The sequence below is a fragment of the Lissotriton vulgaris genome, chromosome 1_1, assembly GCF_964263255.1.
Source record: "Lissotriton vulgaris chromosome 1_1, aLisVul1.2, whole genome shotgun sequence".
Lineage (NCBI taxonomy): Eukaryota > Metazoa > Chordata > Amphibia > Caudata > Salamandridae > Lissotriton > Lissotriton vulgaris.
Window position 1 is genome coordinate 548,877,810 of NC_141685.1, and position 13,664 is coordinate 548,891,473.

General features: G+C 48.2%; 1 protein-coding gene across 2 annotated transcripts in view; it reads right to left on the minus strand.

Moving 5' to 3' along the window:
- Positions 1 to 13,664, minus strand: part of BRDT (bromodomain testis associated) — a 2,469,968-nt gene that overhangs the window by 2,448,713 nt on the left and 7,591 nt on the right. Inside the window, exon 1 of one of the 2 annotated variants that reach the window (XM_086953937.1) lies at positions 7,531 to 7,650. The exons of the other annotated variant lie outside the window; for it this stretch is intronic. The gene's annotated coding sequence lies outside the window, so the exon portion shown is untranslated. Of the gene's footprint in view, positions 1 to 7,530; positions 7,651 to 13,664 lie in introns of those variants that run through there. 2 annotated transcript variants of the gene reach the window in all.

Below are 13,664 nucleotides of genomic sequence, written 5' to 3' on the forward strand. Positions count from 1 at the left end.
CTGTACAGGCCGTGAGGCCAGTCAAGTTTACGGGGATTGGTATATAATGCCCTATTATAACCACCCTGCCCCATGAGCCAGTGATCTGTGCGGAAATTGGGATCGTCATGTGGGCCAAACACACATCTATTAATTGCTGTCAGTTGGGGAGCCTGATAGTAGTCATATGTCTGGCAACCCTAAGCCCACGTCGTACCAACTCATGGTGAAATTGTTCATAGAGATTCGTGGCAGGCGGTCCTCCCACAATAGTCCCCATACAACGCAGTCAATTTGGGAAAAACAGGAGTCTGGAATAGAGTTAGGAGCATTCTGTAGCGCAAAAAGAAAGCGCGGAAGCGCGAGCATCTTAAACAGGGACGCGCGCCTCATGAGAGGGAGAGATCGCCAGTGTTGGGCGTCTGATTTTAAACGTTGAAGAGGCCCCAGCAAGTTCCGCTCAAAGAAGAAATTAACATCTGAAGTGACAAAAACTCCCAGGTACCGAAAGCCTTGGGATGCCATATCTCCGTGGGTTGGATCGGGGTTCGCCCCACAATACATACATCTGAGATGTGGACCAATTTATCCCGTATCCTGAGTGAGCACCAAATATGTGAAGTACGTGGAGTATCCTCCACAGAGAGCGTGCTGGAGAGACCAAATTGAGAAGAATATTGTCTGCGTATAGCGAGATGCGGTCCTCATGGTCTATTGTCCATGTAAGTTCCTGTATTCCGGGATCCCCCCTAATCCAAACGGCCCGTGGCTACAATACCAGTCCGAAAAGGAGTGGAGATAACGGGCAACCTGCCTCGTGCCCCGTCGGAGGGGAAAAGTGGCGGAGTGGTGATTGTTGACGGTGACGTGCGCTGTGGGTTGTGTGTATAATAACCTAATCCATCTTATCACCTTGGGTCCAAACCCCATACAAGTCAACACAGCAAAGAGAAAATCCCATTCAATGGTGTCAAATGCCATGGTGGCATCTAAGGATAGTAGGAACGCTTCCTCCTCAACGGTAGTAAGTCTACACAGGGCAGCATTCACCCGTCGCAGATTTCTAGCAGTGTTTCTTCCCGCCATGAATCCGGACTGGTCTGGGTGAATCAGTCCAGTGATATAAGGAAGGAGTTAGTTGGCCAGGAGCTTAGCCAGGATTTTAGCTTCGGCAGTAAGAAGGGAGCTAGGGCGGTATGATTTACAGGCTTCTGCTGGCTTGTTCGGTTTATGGACGACTACTATAGCGGCAGTGCAGATATCGGCAGGGAGGAGTCCTGACTCAAAGCATTCCATATATAGACTCAACAAATGGGGCGCTAGTTTTGCTGCCATGGGTTTAAAGAGCTTAATGGGAAGTCCATTTGGACCCATCACTTTGCCGGAGCGGAAATCTCATATGGCCTTTTGAATCTCAGTCTCAATAATGTCCACTTCCAAGACATCCCTATCCTGTGGGGAAAGGCTCACCACATTGATGGTGGCAAGGAGATTGGCCAACAGTGAGGCTTGAGATGTTGCCAAGACATTATAGACCTCCTCAAAATGAGATGCAAAGGTGTCAGCAAGTTTTTGAGGGTCAGTAAGAAGTGCACTATCGGGGCTGGCTATCGCATGGGCCCATCGCGCTGCCTGCTCCTTGCGATCCAGCCACGCCAGGAGTTTGCCTGTACGTTCACCTTGCTCATAGATCCAATGACAGGTAGATAGGGAACGCATCTTTTAAAAGGAACTGCCTGTAATCCGGTCTCTTAATGTTTAAGGTGTGCCGAGTAAGGGGGGGGGGGGGGGGGGGGGGGGGGGGGGGGGGGGTCGGGGCCACGCGCGACAATTTCCTTCTTAGCCAATTTGTTCACCTTCATTTCAACTACCCTTCTTGAGCGCTCAGTCCTATGTCCTACCATTAATGACAGCTACAAATGCTCCCCACAGTGTCACTGCCGAGGCGACTGACCCCACATTTTCCGCAAAGTAGTAGTCAGTGTCCTTCAGGAGTGCCTCTTTGATGTGTGCTATCTTTAGCACCCATGGTTGGATTACTATTGAGCCGGGGGTCTGGCCCGTTGTACGCCAAAAGTTGTAAGAATAGGGGAATGATCAGATAGCCCTAGTGTCAGGAAGTGGGAGCTGGTTAAAGTGTGAATGTCTTGAGTGTGAGTTAACATGTAGTGTATTCAAGATTGGCTACCGTGTGCCCCTGATTGAAACATGAAGTGTGTATGCAATGGGTTCAGCCACCTCCATATGTCAACACCCAGGGCATTAGCGAACTCTTGGGAGTTGCGAGCCTCGCAGCGGGTCCTCTTGGGGTGGAAGATGTTCCCGAGAACCATCCATTTTTAAATTAAAGTCACCCCCCAGTATCAACATTCCCAAGGGCAGTTCCAGTAGCAATGTCCCTACGTCGCGTAGTGTCAGTCGCTGTAACCCTGGGGGGGGGGCATACAGAGAGACTACATTAAGGACCCGTCCCTCCCAGGTGCCCGTGACCACCGAGTACCTGCCCTGAGCGTCGGTCCAGGTGTTGTGGATCATATAGGGACAGCCTTTTTGGAGGAGAATCCCCACCCCCTGGAGCCCAAGGTAAATCCAGAGTGAACTACCATTCGATACCCCTTTCTGTTTAGAGCCCCACATGAGTTTCCTACCAAGTGTGTCTCTTGAAGCATCACAATTTCAAGCTCTTGCCGTTTGACATAGTGTAACACAATACCCCTCTTAATCTAGTCCCCTAGACCATTAACATTCCACATGGATATGTTAAGTCCTAAGCCAGGTGCCATCTGATCAGGTCGGTGAGCCCCCCCCCCCCCCCACATAGCAAAATGTAGGTCAGTCAGTGGCCAGAAACAGCTTAAGTAATGTTCACATGCACAAGAGACGTAGGAACCAGGTGTGTTACCGAAGAACCAAGCGTTGCAGCCCACCGTGGCAAAGAACAAAAGAAATATACTTAAACACCTCCCTCCCTCCCTCACAAACTGGACCCCCCCACCCTGCCTCCCTGCACAACGGGTCTGAACCCACCCGCCACCCCCAGCTTGCAGAGTGCCCGTCACCCACCCTGGTCAACTTCGGGAACGTGAACAACCCCTCTCCCTAAGGCAACAATATATAATTCTAGTAGGCCGCCCCGGCCGATAAGCCCATGGGGCAAAACATATGTAACTGAGTTTTTGATTACACAAAGCTAATATAGAGCAAAGACATCAAATATGTCCTGACATAAGCAGATCAGATAAAGAGAACATCAAGGCCATCAGGCAAGGCACAAATAAGAAAAATTACAGCGGAGTATAACGTTTATTTCCAGCTAAATGTGAAAGGCTAAAAGACTACCAGACAGTCCATTTCAGTATTCTAGCTTTCATAGTCACCCCGTAGGGCTCTGAGAGTCTTAATCAGAGTGAGGAGGGCAGCGTCTCTGTTGGCGACAGTCGCTGGTTCCACCAGTCACAGGTGCAGGTTTGTGAGATCTCTTACCAACTGTACGCCAGCCATCAAGCCAGTCCCAGGCGTCTTCAGGCCTCGTGAAGAACCACAGTTTGCCATCTGATTCCACTGGGAACATGTCATATTTGATCTCCTGGTCTCTGAGAGCCCATTTTACTTCCAGGAAGCTAATACGTTGTTTCTGGACCCTTAAAGGGGAAATCCGGGAAGAAGGTGATCTTACGGTTTTCAAATGTCAATGGCGGGGGGGGGGGGAAAGAGAGAGCGCTTGCGCAGTCTGAAGGATCACATCGCAGTCGTGAAAATTAAATAATCAGGCCAGAAACGGTCGGGGGGAGGGGGAAGCACCCGGCTTTGGCAGGTCTCGTGGTTGAAGGTGTTGTAGGATCAGCTCTTCAATGAACAGATCGGCTGCCTGCCCCTCCGCTCGTTCCGGAATGGCAAGAATACAAACGTTATTTCGCCTCATTCTGCCTTTGTATCCGTCCAGCTGTATTGCCATTGCTTTGTGAGAGGTGCGCAGCTCAGTCACCTGTTTTTCAAGGAGGGCAGTATCAGTCACCTGTTCTGTTGTAGTGTTCTCAACTGTATTCACACAATCTGCCATTTTCCTCATGTCTTCCCGAATTGAGGCCACTTCAGTGGCGACTGTCGATTCGGGTTTCGAGAGAGGTCCGTACTGTGGTGATCGCCTCAAGGATATCTTTGTTCATAGGCCCAGAGTTCTCGCTTTGGGTTGTGGCCGTGCCCTGGCCCTTCCCCTGGTTTTTCTGCCACGCAAATTTGTCTAGTTTGGCCTGCGTTGCTGTTCGTCCACTGCGGCCCATCGCCATTCCTGCTCCGTCAAAGGGGTTGCGATGGAGGATCGGGATGCAACAACTACTCACCGCTGCCTTCCAGTGGAACCCTCCACCCGGACTGTCGTCTTTGGCACATGGCACCTCAGCCCCTCAGTCTATGCAGCACTAGTAGATACCCCCCAGAGGCGCAGGGGGCTCCGATTGTTCACCACTACGCAGTGTATGAAAGATTATTGTGATCAGTGGGTCATAGGTCAGATAATTAACCCTCTGTCAGACGTGGGGGTTTCTTGTGTGGTCCAGCCCCAGGACCGTTCACCAGCTGAGGTATCAATTCGTACCCTCCCCTTTTGAGGTGTATATTGGCCGCCTTCGCTGGACACGCCGCCGGAGCTACCTGAACGTATATGTTGGCGATGGACCCTGTCCGGCAGCAAGCAGGTTGTCGTGGCACCAATGGATACTCAGCTCTTCATGAGGGGTGGCGCGGACTCCTGCGTATCTACATTGTCCTTTGGGGGTTAGCGCGTGAACAGGCGTCCCAGCCTGCAGCCACGCCAGCCTTCAGAACAGTTCGTATAGGTAGAGGGGTATGCTGTACATGGGCCGCGTTGGATGCTGAGGCTGTTCGGAAGGCCCTTTCCGGGCCTCTAACTAGCTTGCCTCTGTGGATAATGGTCGCAGTGTGTGTGTGTGTGTGTGTGTGGGGAGGGGGGGGTGGGGGGGGTTAACTTTAGCCAGAGCCAGCTCATTTCCCTCTCCCCAGCGTTCACCAACCTGCTGGGGTGTATCACTGGATGTCGCCTGCGAGTCCGACGGCTTCCAGGGAAAGGGTGCAGTTTGCTCTACTTCACCCACACCTATCGCGGCCCAGGCCTCATCCGCGGTGTTGCGTGGCTTGTACGTGCTGAGGAGCGACCACCTCCTCCGGCGCACCCGCGTGTGTAGAGCCAGCTTCTGGAGCAGTCCTGCAACAGTCCTCACAATTGATCCCAGATTTCGCCCATACTATGTGCAGCAACAGCGATCTTCAGTAAGCCCCTTTGGAAGGGAATTCGGCCAGGGCAGATCAGTTGAATCGGATATTTAGGGAGTGGCGCAGCGGAGCTCGGCTACAGTGCGGCCATTCCCGTCTGCAGTTAGCCACTCCCCCTTATGTATTCTATATTAATATTTAACAAGTGTTGGTGGTGAAGAAAAGTCCGTGGGCAAATTCTGTTAGGTGAAGTAAGGACACTGGACAATTTCACCAGAAGCAATAAGTAACGAGAATTTTACTATCAGCCCACAAAAGGTAATCTTGGCTAGTGGAAAAGAACCTCCGATGTGGTTGGAATGGAATGAAGATTATTTTTTTTAAATTACATTGGGGCCATTGATAGACAGAATACTATGTAAACTGACCAAAAAAAATATATATATATATATATTTTTACACCTTTTCGTACCTCAAGGATTAAAAGTTTTACAATAAAATACTGTAACATGGGGTTTCAGGTGACAACTACCTTTTCTGCTGCATTAGTAAATTTGGATACTTACTTTGCCATCAAATTAAAATTCTTTCAAAGAAGGTGGGGGAAGGTTGAAACAAGAGCCAATTATTAAATGCAGTTAAAAATGTTAGCGATTGGTTGTAAATATGGAGGGTAACAGGATGAATTAATCAGAGATCACGTGTTGATGCATGGCAGTAATTCGGTCATTCAAATAGAGGCTGGGGATAAAGAGTGATGCTCTTTCTGAAGGGGTTGTTCCCTTTGTTCAGAAAATAGAAATGTCTAAAAGACGTGCCACCGGGAAAAAAAGGAGGGTGCAAGATGGAAGTTCAGTAGTCGGCGGAGTTAGGGATGCTGTTGCTAGTCGGGTAAAATACTGTTATAAAAAATTAAAAGAAAAAGAAGAAAGTAGAAAAGAAATATCCAAGATATTATAGTTGTGATAGGCTGGATCATTTATTATTTTAGGAAGAAGCGTCCAGCGAAGAAACAAAAATGTGGAATATATGGTACTATAGGACACTTTGTGAAAGTGTGTAGAAAAAAATTGAATAGTGAGGGGTGTTGATGATGAAAAAGAAATAGAATGTGGAAGTGATAAGGATAAAAATAACTTGGATGGCTGTCATGAATGGCTAAAATAACTGTATACACATTGGCAATAGAAAAGGACTCAATGTGTTGTCACATTTGATGGTGTGCCAATGAGAGTGCATGCTGATTATGGTACACCTTTTACCGTTAATAATAAAACAAGCATTTACAATGCAACGGTCTCATCTTTGCAAAAGTTAGAGCTATTGACATTGATAATGACAAACTTTTTATTTATGTGTTGGTTTTGAAAACAGATAAATAAATGGCATTGTCATTTACAATGCCAAAAGCTTAATGTCTCGCAAATGTGAGACCTATTGCATTTGCAATGCAATCACTCGCGTATTTACGAGAGTTTGAGCTATTGACATTGCAAATGGCACTGCCTTTTATTTATGTGTTGCTTTAAAAAAAAAAAAAAAAAAAAAAAAAAGCAGTGTCATTTACAATGCCAATAGGTTAAACTCTCACAAATGCAAGACCTAGTGTAAACATGGGAAGGCCAGAACAAACAGCTCAAGGCCTGGGCCAGGGATCAGCAGGTGACACTCTCTCCCAGTGCCCCCAAGCTGTGCACTCGTTTCTGCCAGACAAGGGTGGCTGGGGAAAGGAGAGGGTGGGGGGCGGGGGCTGTTTTTCAATGATTACTCTTTCTATTCATGTTTTCTGTTGGTAGATGCCCACATAACTGCTTTAGAGCATTGGTTTCAAGCCCGCCAAGTAACAGAAGGGATGTATTTAACTGAACATTATTTTTTTTAATGCTTCCACCCATAAAACAATGATTTATAAAAGGAAAGCCAACGAATGATAATCTAGACACTCTGTTCATTGTCGCAAACAAGCATTGGTAGTCTCAAGCTACCTTATTTTGCAAGCATATGACACAAAAAAATATTAAAATAAACCCACACACAAAACGTTGGTACCGAAACCTTCACAGAACACGCGTTTATGAAAAGGTTTAAAACTTTCATTTTTAAGCAAGGCTTTCATCTGATTTGTAAATGAGACAAGAATAGATACATTGCCAGGCACTCCATTGCAAACAGCTACAATGTTACCGCACTTCCACGCACTTCATAACAGCAGCTTAACAAGCACTGCCAAAGTCAATATGTCTGGCTTTTGAGAAGCCATCTTTCAGGAAACAAATAATTAAAAAGAAGGATTTCATGCATCTTTTGCAAAATAAAGATTACCTGCTGCAAAAAGGAAGGTTAAAAAAAACCTAATGAACGTGCGCAAGAGGAAATGGCAGTCATTCAGAGAGAAGAAAACCAGCAGCTGGAGCGGCGCGACCAACTGTCCGTGGCGGTGAGACATGGTGGACGGAAGCAGAACATGAAGATCACGTGACAACATGAATGGGTGGAGAGGGCAGAACGAAAGCTCCTTTATACACACAGCAATATTTACCAGGATGTCTCTCAATAATTATTTTAACTACGAGCGTGGCAAGCACCCAAAGCGGAGTCTTGGCCAGACCTAAAGGGAGCGCAAGAAGTACCTAGAAACGCTGCGTATGCACAAAGGATAAAGAATGACAATTTTGTGTCCCAGAAGAGGCGGACATTGTCCCTACATTTGGGCAGGCTTGGGGCCCCTAGATGGGACATGGTCTGAAAGAAGCACTGCATTACGAGTGGGGCTGCGGTCCTTCGTTTTGTAAATCGTGCATGCTTCTGTGACTGTCTCCAAGTCAGAGACTGACAATGCTATGTGAATGTGGTAGCTGTGATAACTCACTGTCAAAGAGAACAGAACCGCAGAGGAAGCTAAACTAGGAAGGTCGTCATACTGCACACAGAGTTTGAAAGCAAATGTGGACTTGTAAGTGTAGTTCCCTGAAGAAAGCTTTCCCAAAGTGTATTTGAGCACTCCAAGGATAGGATTAATCCATTATGATTGATTACACACTGCAACCTTAACCACTGAAAGTACCAATTTGATAACGTGTATTTCCGCTTCGGACGTTAAACCGGTTGTATATTAAAGAAGCCTGCACTTTTACTGCGGTCTGGGAGGTACTGTTAGTGGGGGGCTTACAGTGCTGCTGCACATGCGATATAAGCATGCAATGCTGTTGCATTTTTGCCCGTAACCCTTCAGTGCCGAACAGAGCTTTCCCTATAGCTGCCGCTACCCTTTGTACTGACTCCTGTACAGTCCCAGTTTGGGTAGTGGGCGCTGTATTATGTGCACGGGACGGAGACAGCCCTTCTTTATATGGTGGAACATCTGCGCATGGTGTTAGATTCGGGTCAAACGGCGGCGCTTGTTTTATTAGATCTTAGCGCCGCCTTTGACACCGTCTCTCACAAAATTCTTCTCCAGCGCCTGGAAGAAGCTGGTATCACAGGGACTGCCTTCCAGGGACTGCCTTCCAGTGGTTCGGCTCTTTTCTTGTCGACCGATCTTTTTGCGTGGCTATTCCACCCCATCAGTCCAAATTCCATCCGCTGGACCAGGGGGTTCCCCAGGGATCCTCGCTGAGCCCCACGTTATTCAATCTGTACGTGAGGCCGTTGGCTGATGTCGTCAAGCAGTGGGGCTTGACTATGGTCTCATACGCTGACGACACTCAGCTGGCGGTCACGCTCAGCGGGGACTCTGACTTGGATGCCCCTAGGTTCCAGAATGGACTGAGGGCGCTTGCCAGCTGGATGAATTCCAACTGCCTCCAGCTGAACGCAAAAAAAAACTGAGATAATGATCATCGGCAAGCAATCGGAACTATGGGGCGACATATGGTGGCCTCCGGAACTTGGGCCTACCCAGACTCCGGTAATGGAGACAAAAAATCTTGGGGTGTGGCTAGATCCCGCCCTTAGCTTTGTCTCCCATACTAAGAGAACTGCCGCCTTCTGTTTTGGCATTCTGCGAGGACTAAGACCAGCCCTGAAATTTTTTGACGCCTCGACCAGGCAGCTGGTGCTGCAGGCGACGGTGGTCTCTCGGCTTGACTACGCCAGTTCCTACTTGGTAGGGGTGAACCAGGCCGAAATTGCACGTTTGCAACGTGTCCAGAACGCGGCAGCCAGAGCTGTGGTGGGTCTGCCCAGGTTCTGCTCCGCTGTCAACACTTTGCATTCCCTCCACTGGCTTCCTATCAAGCAGAGGATTCAATTTAAAGTGCTCTGTTTGTCCTACAAAATTCTTAAGGGCTTTCCTGCCCCGATTCTTATGAATCTTTTGACGCTGTATGTCCCTGCCCGCTCTTTGAGATCTTTAGGTCAGGATCTTGCAGTGGTCCCTCGGTTTAAGCTTAGCCGAGCTGGAGGCCGCTCATTTCGAGTTCAGGCTGCGGCCCTGTGGAATTCTCTTCCTTTAAAGATACGTGCGCTTGATAATCTCTTTATTCCGTAGGGCCATCAAGACTTTTTTATTTCCTTGAGCCTGTTTGTTTCCTAGTCTCTTGCCTTCCTTGGTGTGTTGTGTTAGCTACCTTGTCTTGCGCCAGGACGCTCCTTCGCTGGAGCAGCTGTGCGCATTATAAATTTTCATAACATAAGAACATAACGGGGGACGCCAACACCGCTGTACCCAGTCGCGCCACATTAGACTCCTTTGGCTCCACACATGTGCCGAGGCAGGTCATCCCCTTCCATCTCTCGCCACCCAGCACTATATTTTGACTGCAGAGTACGCAAAGATGCTGCCCAGATGCCCACAAGTCCCCGCCTGCCTGCCCCCACACTTACGCAGGCTTGAGACGTGTCACTTGGCTAGCAAGAGGATTTCTGGGGCTGTCTCGGTGATGCGGTCGTCAGTAGCCTCCACGTGTTCTGGTCCAAAGCAGATGCGGCAAGAGTGAAAGTATCTAAAGGGAGGTCTCGCGTGCATGCTGGCATCTGCCAGCTGCACAACAGGAAACAACAAGCTTTGACGCTTATCAGCGCCGCGCGCCTCTCTGCAGACTCCCCCTGCATTCCAGAGAGGCGCGCGACGCGATCCGCTCTGCATGCAATGCTGTAGAGACAAGACCTGGCCGCGCGCACAACGTTATCCTATGGGGAAACGCTGCGCATGGCCAGGTCTTGTCTCACTTCGGCGTTCTCAGACTGCTGAGACGCCGACTATAGTTCTCTGGCCAGAACGCGCTTTCAGCGCGTTACTAGCCGAGACCTAAAAAGGTTTGATAGGAAACAAATTGTGAAACGAATAGATGAGAGACTAAAGTCACACATACACCCAGAAGGGTAATCTGGTGAAGGATTGACATTTTGGATTATACAACATTGGTTTTGAAAAGTAAAAGCAGAAAAACAACTGGAGAGTTAGATGATGCGCTTCTAACAAATCTACATATAGAGTTAGACCCAAACAGTAGGCAGTAAGTGTTGGTAACGGACGATAGAGAACAGACTAGTGCTCGTTATCAAAGGAATTCCCTCAAATTGTTGGCAAATCTACTGGGAAATAGTTTGATTTTAAACACAAAATATTGTTAACATCGGATGCTCAACCTAAAGTTCCTGGACTGAGGAACGTTCCTATGCTAGGGAGTATGTGTCCAAGGAATTGCAAAAACGTGTGGCTATATAATCAGCCAAATGAGTTTCTCCTTTTGTAACCGACATAGTAACATTGAATGAAGATTATGCATTGCCATTAAAATAGGAATATAATTAGGGATAGATTCACACTACCTACAATTAAAGAAATGTTGTCTATTGTAAAGGATGCCAGAGAGTTACTTACCTTCGGTAATGCTTCATCTGGTAGAGATTATCTAGCTGCAGATTTCTTACATTAAAATTACCCTCAGGCATCAGACTGGATCCGGAAATTTTTCGCAAGTGGTATCCCTGGATGCCGATTGGCTTCACGTGACATCAGTGCCACAAGTGATGTGCGAGGAACCTATATGGGCACCACTCCAGAGCGCTGACGTCCGTTACTTTCACGACTTTCCACAGCAGGAGCACGGAGCCACGAAGAACACCGACCATTGGTAAGGTAATCCAGGGCCCGAAATGGGAAACAGGTCCGTAGAAATCCATTTGCAGAGAGGGGCAGATGGGTGGGCTGGTAGGAAATCTGTGGCTAGATCTAGTCTCAATCAGATAAGGCGTTACTGAAGATAAGTAACGTATTCATAGATACCCAAACAATACCTCCCCGAAGGTGGGTCTGTGAAACTATTTCAAACCAAAAAGTATGCAGACCGGAATGGGCAAAGTGCTCATTCCTATGGACTCATCAGTCCAGGCAATAGTGTTTCGGGAACACGTACAAGGAAACCCAAAATGCTTATGGTAGATGTGAGAAATTCGCCTGATATATGATGTCCACTATTCTAGTGGGCACCCTGCATCAGTCCAAACAACCCTTATGGTGATGGTTGTAAAGTCAACCTTATAGACCACCTATCCTAGTGGTAGCATGGAAAAAGCAGTCTTAGGCTAATACTTCAGAGAGCATGTGAAGCCAATTGTTTTACCAATTATAATCCCTTGAATACCAAATGAGAGGACACCACACAAGGTATATATCAAATATATATGTATTTATTACTAACACAACCCCTCTGCACTCTTTATGAGGTCAGAGTTCGAGATACAGCACAAGTTACTAAATAAGCATACTATAAGTTGCACAAATACAATTCTGCCCTAGGGGCCTCATGAACCATATACTAAGTGGTATAAGAACCACTTCAGGAAAGGTTAGTAGGCCCAGGAAATCGCTGGGGCTACACTGATCAACCAAAGGTCAGGAAGTAGGAGTCCCACAGGATGCGTGTGCAGTGTCTAAACACACGCAAGTTACCATAGACTTTCAATGGGAACGTAAAAGTTACAAAGTAGTAGATTTCGGACACTTCCAGGTGGACTACGGGAAAACCCAGTTAAACTAGGACAAATGGATAGTTGTTACCCACGGGAGGACCGGAGTACTCGAGTTACCTCACCCAGGGAAGCCGGGTGCATAGGTGTTCTTTTGTGTCGGGTTTCGTCGATCAATCTGGAGAGCTGCAAGAAAATGCTGCAGGCGACCAGGTGGAAGATGTCCGGATAGATCCAATGGTGGATCGGAGCAGTGAAGAACCTGAAAGCAGAGGGGACAGAGTCTGGGTCACTAGCCAGTGACCAGGAAGGAACCAGGCGATGTCGACATGCAATCAGGTGAGGAGATGAAGCTTGCCTCTGCAGCCACGTGGACCAGGAGGTGTCGATGATGACCAGGAGCTGGATACGGACTGTCCCACGAAGGATCTAGCTGTTGGCCGTGTCAGTATCCGATTGGACCCAACAAGCCTTGGCAAAGGCAACCCACGAAGGAAGGGAAGATCGGCTTCTGTTCAAACCAGCAAGGTCTGGGGAGCTTCCCCTTTACAGGAAAGCAGGAGCAAGCCCGGAGCAACCAGGCAAGCAGTGTTGTTTCAAAAGGGATGTATGTCATTACCATGCATGCTTTTACAACGCATGCCTTTACCACGCAACTTTTACAATGCAAGTCATTACAAAGACTTGCGTTGGAGGGTGCTGGATAGTTATTCCAACTCCAGTCCCCGCGGATAGTAGGGAAGGTTTTGGATAGTAAATTAACTATTCCCTATCCTAGAGCGCCCCCCAGCGCAAGTCGTTGTAACGACTTGCGTGGTAAAGGTACTGCGTTGTAAAATTTGCGTTGTAAACGCTTTTTCCCTTTCAAAAGGATGTCTTCAGGAGGGCCACTAGCCAACAGGCTAGCAACCACGAAGACGCGTCGAGGAGAAATGCAGGCGCAGGCCCCACGCGGCACTCGTGGAGTGTGGAGGGCTGAGCTTCGGTGCACTTACTGCTCGGGGTTGGGGCTTCTCAATCCCCAATGCACAACTTTGAGGACACCTCAAAAGCTGCACGTTTAGCAAAAAGCAGGTACTGCAGGAGGTCCGGTCCCACGTCTCTCGTGTCCACCACGGGTCTCAGCTTTGCTGTGGATGTGGGTCGGAGTCAGAGAAGTCTGGAAGTCCAGAGGCTGCGTCGCTAAGTCTTCGGGTTCCGTCGGGAGCATCGACAAAGCAAACCGGCAAGTTACTGTTGGTGCCTGTTTGCACAGGGTGGTCACTCCTTGACCACAAGGGAGAAGTCTTCAGTCTTCCAGTTGAAATGGAACGTCGAAGGCCCAAGAGTTCGTTTCATAGTTTCTTCCAGGATAATCTAATGTCTCTAGACACAGCTCCTAACTTTATAGTAATCTAAGGGGCTGGATTACCTGCTAGGTCCCTCCTATGGGTGGAACCTGAGAAGAGGGTGGTTACACCCCTTTCTTTGTCCAGTTTCGCGCCAGAGCTGGGGCTGGAGTGCCCCAGCAACTGGTTTGAACCGAGCTATGCATGGAGCACCTT